Below are 10,662 nucleotides of genomic sequence, written 5' to 3'. Positions count from 1 at the left end.
GTGGGAACTCTGAGGTGAATCCACATTCCCATTGTCCCCATGCGTCCCCCAAGACCATGATTATCTCCTTTAAACAACATTTAGGGACTGTTCCTGCACAATGCAGGTATGGAGTGTTGGATGTATACAAGTCAAATAGGGCCAGGTAGAAAGAGAAAAGGAATTCTATCCTGATGTGGTAGAAAACGAATAATGGGTGTGAGGAGGCAAAGTAGAGATTGGCACGAGATACAAATATAATTGAGTAATTTAGAAATGAGAACAGGAGGAAGACGGAGACTGGGAAGATGCAGAAGGCAAAGCCTGATGGAAATGGTTAGGATGCAAAGAGGAAGCAGCAAAGACTGAAGAGAAGGAGGGGTTCTCGTGAAAGACCATGGGGAAGAGTGAGAACACAAATGAGGGAAGAAAGAAAAACTAAGGTAGAAAGAAAGGAAAAGAGAAAAGGAAATGAAAGAAATTAATTTAAAATGGTGTTTGGTAAAGTGGAATGTTAGTTGAAGGTGTGCCAGCAAATGAAAGCACACAGAAATGTCTGCTTTTATGTACAGATTCACCACCCTATCTTTGAATATTCACAAAATTAGATGAAATCACCAGGTGAGTAATCCTCCCCCCTCCATACATTTTAAAGAACAATATGCATAACAGTAAATTTGTGGTATTTTGAGCAGCTCACAACCCTTGACTTTAATTCCCCTCAGTTTAATCACTATCTGTGTATAATATGTACACAGATGACTCTGAGATGTGGGTGAGTCTTCAGTTTGACCTTGATCCAAACTGTGGCGATAGAAAGGATGCCCCATGTAGACCCAACCATTATTTCCCCCTCCACCTTCATTTCCAGTTCACTTGCTCACTGGCCTTTATTCTTATATCTACCCCTCCTTGCCCCTGAGTTTTCACCTGCACCTGCAACACCTGCAACAAATACAAATGGTAATCTTAGCAATTCCAAAGAACCTGTTAATTCCATGCCCTTTGGCTAGTTTGACAATGATGGGGGTTGGTTTACACTGTGGTCTTATATGGTATGGAGATTTGTAGCTCTGAGCACAGGCTTTGCATGTTAATTTATTCCTCCTAGATGTGGGGGAAGAATTATTAAAAGGGAGAAAAAAGACTTTTATTTAACCTGATATCATAAGGGAGTAGAAGAAACATTACAATTCCCTATGTCTCTAAAACACTGATCAGAAGAGAAAGTCATGACTTGTTGACCGATATGACTGAAGCTTTTCAAAACCAAAACACAGCTGCCCAAGTCCACCTCTAACAATTACCCTTTTTTTTTTACCTGTCCGAGAACTTGCTAGTAGTCATTCTTGGAGACTACACTTGTCATATGAAACATCTTACTTTTTGTGACTCAGTTTCTCAAAAGATGCAAGTCTCATCTATAGCAGTAAAATGAAATAAGCCGAAGAAGTTACATTTTAGTTACTATTTTTTCTTAAAAGTTCTTTCTTGACTGTCAGAGACTTTTGTCAGATTCGTGTCCTGAATGCCACTGCAACATTCAGAGACTTGGTTTCAGCCCTGAATGTAGTAATCTGTGTGACATCTGCTGTTTGTATCTGCTTATACCACTATCACTTAACACAGCAGAAAAAAAATCTAATGCACAATCTCGTGTGTTAACAAATGGATTCTTCCAAGGCGCCCCACAGGGTTAATCCACCTGTTGTGGTTTGGCGTAAATTAAAAAAGATTTATTCTAACAGCTCTGTAGTGACTTGGAATAGTTCCTCCCTGTCTGCGTCGGAGGGAGGCCACTATGCCTCACTATGCCACCTAACAGCTGAGAGCCGATCAACAGGGGATTGGCACTGTAAGTCAGTAGAGTCCGTAGCCAGCCTTCTGGCTGTGGTGGGCCACAAACACCATCAGGCTCAGCCCTCTGGGTGGGGCCAAGCAATACCCACCAGTCAGGCTCAAGCCCTCTGGCTGGGACAGAGCAGAGGCAGTCTTTGGCTCAGCTCCCTGGCTGGGGCCAACAGCAAACAGTCTTTGGCCCAGCTCCCTGGCTAGGAATGAGCAAAGCAGTTGGTGGCCCAACTCCCTGGTGGGGGCAGACACCAAAGAAATGCAGGCTGTCTGTCCTAAGGTGGGTAGGCTGCAATCCCAGGAGTGGGGTTGGCAGGAGGAGGTAAGGGCACCCGAGCCCACCCTACTCCACCATGTCCCAGCCTAGGCCCTAACAGTGGTGGGGAATCCTGCCACGGGGTCAGCAGGGATCCTGCCAAAACACGCTGACCATGACTTCAGCAAACACAACCGGACTAATGTCTGGTTTCCCTGGGCTACTTCCTACCCCTACCTGGTCGTAGGGTTTTGCCACTCATGGGCTCTCAGGTTCTTCAGGGTACTCTGCAGTCAACAGTTCCAGCAGCTCCTCAGGGTATTCACAGGGTAGCAGCTCCTCAGAATATTCGCCAAGTGGCAGCTTCTGTATATTCCGCCAGAGGCAGGGGTTGATACAGCTCAGTCCATGTTTCAGGGGCCATAAGAACATAAGATTGTCCATACTGGGTCAGACCAAAGGTCCATCTAGCCCAATATCCTGTTTTCCAACAGTGACCAATGCCAGGTGCCCCAGAGGGAATGAACAGAGCAGGTAATCATTAAGTCATCCATCCTCTGTCGCCCATTCCCAGTTTCTGGTAAAAAAAGGCTCTCTAGTCCCTGCTCTTGGTTGTTAAATTCTGTTGGCTTGTCTCTGTAAGATCTCCATATTTCATACTTCCCATCCCTACCACCAAATTCTGGTCCATCCGCTTGGTCATTTCTCACCTTGATTACCACCAACGTCCCTTCTCTGGTCACATTGATTCCTGCACTGTACCTCACAAGTCTATCTTCCCCATCGGCTTCTCCTACCATGTCAGCACCTTCCCCACAATTTGGACCCCTGCATTGGATTCCAGACTCTCCTCTTGTTATTACAACAGTGAGTTATGCTCCATTGCTGGGGTAACTATTTCAGAATTAGGTCAAAGAAAAGAGAGTGATATAGAAACTGATTATCTTAGAAGTGTAAATGAGAGCAAAAACAGGCATACAGTTTTTAAAGACTTTGTGATGGTAGGTACTATAAGGCTGTAATTTACACCATATGTGTTGCTTTTTTAAAAAAAAATTATAAATGCAGGGAAGAAATTACTCCTTTGTCCAATATTTTCATCTGAATTTTTGAATACTTAAGTATAGGACTTCTGGTGGTCAGGAATTACTTGGCTGAATAGGTATATTTGCCCTGATTTTGTCCTTTTTAACTCTAGACGTAAGAAGTGTTTAATGAAAGTCGTCAAAAAATCCATTCTAGGGTTAATTCTTGAGAAAGTAGCACAAATGCATTAAAAGCAAGTGAGACAAACATAAATCTAAGTTTACATAACCCTACAACGCATCATAATGAAGTTTTTATTTCCATACCTCAGAGTCTACTTTAGCAAATATCTATTAAGGAAACAGAGCTATCCAAAGAACAAGTGTTCTGTACAACAAATCTGCCAAATCATACATAGCTACATTATATTGTTACCCTATCTTAAATGATTACCTATTTGTAAGCTAGGGGGAATAGTCCCGCTATTGTGGGGAACTTTCCTGGCTTCTGCACTACCTCGGTGAAGTGGGCTAGCAAAAGGATCTGAGTCCTTGCTCCCACCTCCTTTACCCAGAGTCCTCCCTGCCCATGAGGACTCCCCTTCCACTCTCCTGTCTGGCAGAGTCCTCATAACCCTGACAAGGCTGGGCCCAGGATTCCTGGGGGGCTTGACCCCCAACCCTGCTGTGGTCACCTAGGACAGGGGCTAGGGTGTCCCCACTCCGAGTTACTCTCTCTGCACTGGGCACTTCTCTGACCCACTGACCATTACATACAAGTTAAAGCAAATGCAAGTTATTTAATCAACAATTAATTTTAAAAAGAATAAGGAAAAATGGGAAAGGTTAAAGGAAACACATCAACCCGGTCTGTGGCAGGGAACATCACAAACAGTGTCTCTGGAATGTCAGGGCAGTTCACAATCTGTTCCTTGTAAGTCCCAGGCCTTCTTCTCAGGCCCTGGCTGGGCTGCAGGGATGCTGTGGGTTGGACACTTGCTCTGGTGGTGGCCACACGCTCTCAGGCTCTAAGTGGTAGGACACGTCTTCCCAGTGTCGCCCCCGCCCTGTCGGGGTTAGGATCCAAGCCTGGCCTGCAGAGCCCCTTGGCTGAGGTGTCTCCCTGTGCTGGGCCCGCTGCCCAGGGTCCCCCTCACTCACCGCACCCAGCTCCACCACTCTGTCTCTGCACTGCTGCTGCTGCTCTGCCTCCAGCTCCCTGGGCTGCTCCTTTGGCCCCTCTGCCTCTGGTTGCTACAGCTCTGCTCCCAGGACAGGTCTGCTCTGCAGGCTGCTCCTGTGACTCTGCTCCCAGCACTGACCTGCTTCGTGGGCTGCTTTTCTGGCCCCTCTGGCTCTGGTTGCTGCAGCTCTGCTCCCAGGGCAAGTCTGCTCTCTCTGGGCTGTGCCTCTGGCTTTGGGGCTGCAGCTCTGCTCCTAGGACAGGGTCTGCTCTCTCTGGATCTGGCACAGCTCTGCTCCCCAGCTCAGCTCAGGCCCCTGCTTTCTCCTTAGCTCGGCCCCACTCTGTCTGACCCAGGCAAGTCCAGCTCCCATGGAGGACCGGACCTCCCGACTCCCTGATTAGCCTGCCCACCCTGTCATTCAGGCTGACCTGGAGCATTGGCCTCTCCCCATTGTTCCTGGGGGCTGTCAGTCTAAGGGTCCTGATTCCCCATCGACCCTTCCCCCTTTTCGTTCTGGGAGCTAGCCAACCAAAACACCCCCACTGAATGTTAGTAAGCAGGCAACAGTCCCCTTACATAGTAAAGGAATAAAGTCCTCAACCACTGCACACCTCTTTCCCTGCTAAGGAGATCGCAATAATAATTAGCTGAGTTGATAAGAGAAAGGAGTTTGTAGTGAGGCTGAAGGGCTTCTCTTTGACACAAACAGGGAGGAATCATGCCCCTGATGGATAGAGCCAGGCCGGGCCTGCCCCTTGCACTGGAAGCAGAGGGGAGAACAGGAAATATAAGAGGCGGAGTCTCCAGTTTAATTGAGGGAGAGCCTGGGGAGGGGTCGGATGCTGCTGCCTTGCTGCTGGCGATATGCTATAGCTAAGGTCTCAGTGGCAGTTGGAAGTAAATATCTGCATGTCAGAGGAATTCTCCCTGGTTGATCATTTCAAAGGATGGTTGATATTCTACCAGGTTTGTGTGGGTTCTATGGCACAGAACATTAAAATTATTGACAATTTTACTTACAACCTGTATGCAGCTGGGGTAGATATAAGATAAAAATACTAACTTTTTATCTATATTGCCCTCAACACTGCATTAACTGAGCCTCAGTCTTCTCTGCAAAAGTCCCACACGTATATCATGAAGCAAGCAATCCCGCTTGCTCAGACACTGAGGGAGGCCAAGGCCTGACCCTGCAATTGAATCCACATGGACAGACCCTTGCACTTGCATGAAGCCCAGTTGGCTCTGCATGGGCTAAGCACACCCACAAATATCCAGTTATAAGATCCAGGCTTTAGAGAGCTTTTCTATTCAGTAAAAACATGCTTTAGGATAAATAGTAAATAGACTGGTTGTTTCCATCAATTGTCAAATTATTCAAATAATTTCTCTCCCATTGTTTGTCCTGCAGCAGCACTGAGCAAACAATATTAATCAAATTATTCCCAAATGTTTCTCTGTACATCTGCAAATAGTTAATTCGTGAATGAGTCTTTCCATTATTTTAGTACTTAACGTGAGCTAAACTATTCCTTCCTTACTGGGATCTTCAGTACAGTCCTACCTGATATCTATACACTAGTCCATGGTATAGTAGACATCGGTGGACTAGAACTTTCATCATTCTTTCTCTGTATTTACAAATATTATGTCACACTATTTACATGTCTATCTGAACAGCAACTCGAAGAGGTATGTGGTGGTGTAAGTAGGCTGGTTTAGTTCCCACTGCTTCTGCAAAACATAGCAGTTGTTTTGACTATCTCCACGGCCTATCAGTAGAAGAGAAAGAAAGCATTGATTAAAGAAATTATAAATGGATATTTCATCTCTGTCAAACATGACATATGCTACACCTTTACTCAGTTGATATATCAGTTGAGCTGGTATAATATGCCAGTGAAAAGGGGCGGGAGGTGGAGGAGGGTGAAGCTCATTCCAGTTCCTGACATCTGGTGACACCTCATTGAAGACTAAAGATAAGAAACAAGAGACATTATTGTGAGCTTTCTTTATCCTGTATAGTCAGAAGGATGTTTACTTCCACTTACCTGGTGGCTACATATCAGGAGTTCCTCAATATCTGACTTGAAGCAAACAGACCTTTTTATGATGTTTTTGTCACCTCATTTCAGCTTTACATGCAGTCTCCATGGCGTCTGAGAAGCAGGCGGATGTGAATGGTTTTGACCAACAGGTGAGCTAAAATGACCAGGGCAGGAAGATAGCATTCCTCCTTGTATAAACATACTTTTACTGAATAACCATAGTGGCAGAGAGAGAAGAAACGAAGACTGTGATGGAGAGGAACAACTGGTTGAAGCTGAAGTGGCTTTAACAAAGGGCATGGGAGAGACTGAGAATGAGAAGAATGCATAAAGAACTATATCATAGAGATTAAACAGCCAAGATTACTCTTGTTTTATATGACTGGGCAGACAAACAAGGGCTCTTTAAGCCGAAGGAACGTTAAGAAGCAATTTAAAATTTAATAAAAAAAGGTAGAACAAACAGTAAGAGCATTTATTTTAGCAGATCTCCTTCAATCTCACTACAGTCTGGTTCAAAAATTCCTGACCTTCTACTGAACCAATGGAAGCAGGGTGTGCTGCCTCTGTAGAACTATCTGCGATAGGCCAAGATAAACAGAATGTACTTGGTGTGGAGACGTTGCCTCCCTGTTGTTAATTCTGATCTCTTCTTCTTCTACACCCAGCAGCAAAATCCTGGAATATATATTTCACTTTTTCCTTGCCGCTTAGATGCTGGAGGTACTCTCCTTTAGCCCCAGATAGTCTGAAGGCCAACATTTTCTAAGCTGGATGCCTGAAGTTAGGCACCTAAATCCATATTTAGGCATCTAAATACATGGTCTGATATTTCCCCCCTTCCCCCACAGATGAGCTGATCACCAGCTGCTCTTAAGCACCTTAAGCTCAGCACCTCTGAACATCAGTTCACATACTCAAATGCCTAATTGGCTTTAGATGCCCATCTTCAGGCACCTAAGTTTGCAAATTTGGGCCTAAAGCATTTAACTGTAATTTAGTCTGGCATTGCCCATTGTGGTTGGGAGAGTTTTATTGTTTTTTCACATAATCATTAGCCAATGATAATTTCAAAGTCATACATTTTAACCATGATGTAATTCCCTGTTAATATCTCAAAACTAGACAGCTTCATTCAGCTTATTTGACACATTTTAGTGCTGCTGCAATACTTGATAAGGAGAGGGTGGGGAGGAAGAGGTGTGAGGGAATGAGCTGTGAGTGTTTGCACAATCCTTTTTTTTTTTTTTCAGCTCAAGTATGTAAAAAGTGAGATAAATGGTCAAACTGCAGACATACTGTACTCAGCAGGAGCCAAAAGCTGCTGTCTGGATTGGCAGCTCCAAAAGCCATCAGCACTGGATCCTTTCAGTAATTTCCAGCTCGGAAATGTCCTTCCATTGCTTGTGACAGACATAAACCAGCTGTGCTTCAAGAAAGGGAGAACAGAGAAGAAGAGACAGACGGGTTGGACACAAACAGTAACAAACACTGGAACCAGCTGCAGCCTGCAGGTCACACTTCCACGTCAACAAAAAATGTTATTTAGTATTTGCCAAACACTGAAGTAATTCATCACAAGATATAAGTGGATCTATAATATCTGAAATTGCCTGTGGAAGATTAACTGAATGTATCACATTTCCAATTTGATGACTTAAATGGGAATTGAAATGGTATGCGCTTTGTAGGAAAGGCACTTATTCAATCTGTGCAGTAGCAAAATTCTCATGCTGGTCAATCTCAGCAATGTAATTTAGAAAATTCTAATGTTAGAATATTTGTATTCATAAAGAAGAGGGGGCTGTAAAATTCAATGCCAGCCTGACAGAATTCAGCTGAGTCTGATCAAATATATGCAGCTGCTACTGACTAATCTAAAGCATGTATAAGACAAAACTACCGTGGAACCACAGGGTGAAAGAGGAAGATGTTGATTATTTTAAACATGGTGGTGAATTGGTTCTGAACCACTCATTGCTGGCAGTTGCCTCTAAAAATATCTGCTTTGCTCAGGGGCATTCCTCAAATGAACATCATGGTCCAGTCCAGGGCCAATCGGGGGGGGAAGGGCATTTGGCCTGGGCCTCAAGCTCAAAGGGGGTCTCAAATTTAGACGCTTCGTTAACTTTTTGGCATTTGATAAGTTTCGCATCTTATTTTTATGTGCATCCCTATCGGACCAAAATGTGACACACTCTCAGCTTAGAGCTGCAATTTTAAGCAAATAAGAGATGTGATCTGTAAAAGACAATTTTTTTGTTAAAGGATATAGATTGTCATATTAAAGAGTAAAATATGTTCATAAATATTAATAAAAATACGTCGGTTCTGATGGCACAAGATTAGACCATGTGTCGTCATTTTTTATTTGTATTATGGCTAGGGGCTTCAAAAGATAGAAGTGGCCCGGGCCTCTCTGGACCTCTAAGAGGGCCTGGTCCAGTCTATGCAAGATGGCACTTCTAAAGATAATACTGGAGCACATTACTGTAATGCCCGGGTGTTCTTTCATCATCACTGAGCCCTACTGCAACAGCATGGAAGAAATTAAAAAACAACACAGGACCACAAGAAAGAGAGGGGAACATACAAGAGATTTAATAAGAGAAAAAAATTAAAGCATATCTCTTAGCTGAGCTGAAAAGGAGGAGAGAGATGGGCTTGAGACTCTTTGTTAGTTATATGTTTTCTGACTTTCTCCACTGTTGGCTAGTTTTATGTAGATGTTGTGGCAGAAGTGGAATATAATGAGGAACTTAAATGTGGAGGGGGAAGGAACCTTGCAAAACAGTTCAGGAAGGGTGTTCCAGCCATAAGGGGCATATGACTGGGCAGTCTATCACTGAAGACAAGGAAAAGGTCTTGGGAGAAGAAGCCAGCGTTTGTTAACAAACTTGTTTTGTTTTTCTGTTATATGTTAGATCCCCAGCAGCTAGTTGCAGAGAGGTGGTTTCCAGTTTTAGACGGCTAGACCTGAGAGCTGGGTTCCGATATAAATTTACCCTCAGACCAGTAAGTGGGATCTTAGGGCTTGTGGAGCAGAGTAGGCTGGCTCTTCAGGACAGTGGATGAGAAGTTTAGCCATGTAGGGTATGCCTGAGCTACTCCAGTAGTGGGGAAGGGGGAAAGGCCTGGCTGTCTTTCAGATTATTATAAACCACTGAGCAATCTGACTTCAACAAGAGATAAAGTTGTTAGGCATCATACATGGTCACAAGAAGGACTGAGAGCTTTATGATACAGTTAATACTCCTACATTACTAAATTAACATTAAAATACTACAGAAATATTTTCATAGCATCCAAAACAAAAGGTCTCTGATATCGATTGGGACCTGCAGATGCTACCATAATATAATTAATAATTGGTTGCTATTATGGTTGCAAAACTGGATAAATGGAGCAGTACCATTTTTGGGCTGTGTTGCTATACAATTCCTTTATTAATTCCACAGAACTACAGTTTCCTATTTTAAACATGGTGGTGAACTGGTTTTGAACGAGTTGAACTATCATTGCTGACGGTTGCCTCTAAAAGTATCTGCTTTCCCCAGGGACATTCCTCAAAAGAACATCATGGTCCACTAATTATGAAAAGTATCAAAGTTATGAAGGAACAGTAAGCTAGCAAATATATACAATAGTCGTTATACTATAACTAACCCATATAATGGTTCTCTAATATAGTATTTCACAGGATTTTCTCAATAATCGCTGAAGAGCCAACGTAGGAGTGTTGTGTAAAACCATAACTATTCCTCTAGAGAACTGGATGATTAAAAAAGGTTTTAAATAGAACAATGAAACATGTCAAGGTCACACGATGAAGAAAATTTACAGCATGCAGTGTTCTTTCATACGCCTCTCAATTTTTACTGGAATTGAATTGTATTAATTATGTAGGCTTCACAAAGGAATGTTCTCCACATCCTAAAGAGGGAAAGAAAAGTTCAACCTCTCGTTTCTGGGAAGGGTCTTAAAGCATATGCCCATTGCTGTAGTTCCTATGCCTGACTCAGGCTAAGGGCTCACCTCCGGCCTTCGTACAGTGCATTTAGTAAAACATTGCAAGGTCTGTTCCTCATCCAAGGTAAAGTATTCCTTTACCTCCTCTATGGCTTTATGTATACCTTTCCTCCCCTGCTGTTCTCCGCCCCATCCTCCTATATGACCCTTCCATTAAAAAAAAACCATGTATATAGGATGTTACTCTGTCTCTCGTCTCCAAAAAGAGGTGGCAAAGGTTGCTTACATCCCAGTTTTACTTGCCACTTCTGCAGCTCATAGCCTGTTTCACAAGCCCATTTTGCCTA

The 10,662-nt window shown here is 43.5% G+C and overlaps 1 long non-coding RNA gene across 1 annotated transcript in view; it reads right to left on the bottom strand.

The window, feature by feature from the left end:
* Positions 1 to 7,639: 7,639 nt before the first annotated feature.
* Positions 7,640 to 10,662, bottom strand: part of LOC311521606 — a 29,563-nt gene continuing 26,540 nt past the window's right edge. The window contains exon 3 of the long non-coding RNA XR_014711930.1: positions 7,640 to 7,775. This is a non-coding gene — a long non-coding RNA (uncharacterized lncRNA). The remainder of the gene's footprint in view (positions 7,776 to 10,662) is intronic.

The sequence above is a fragment of the Lepidochelys olivacea genome (genome assembly GCF_965140295.1).
Source record: "Lepidochelys olivacea isolate rLepOli2 genome assembly, chromosome: 1".
Classification (NCBI taxonomy): Eukaryota; Metazoa; Chordata; order Testudines; family Cheloniidae; genus Lepidochelys; species Lepidochelys olivacea.
The sequence above is the reverse complement of the archived record's forward strand: the minus strand, read 5'-3'. Positions and strand labels throughout refer to the sequence as shown.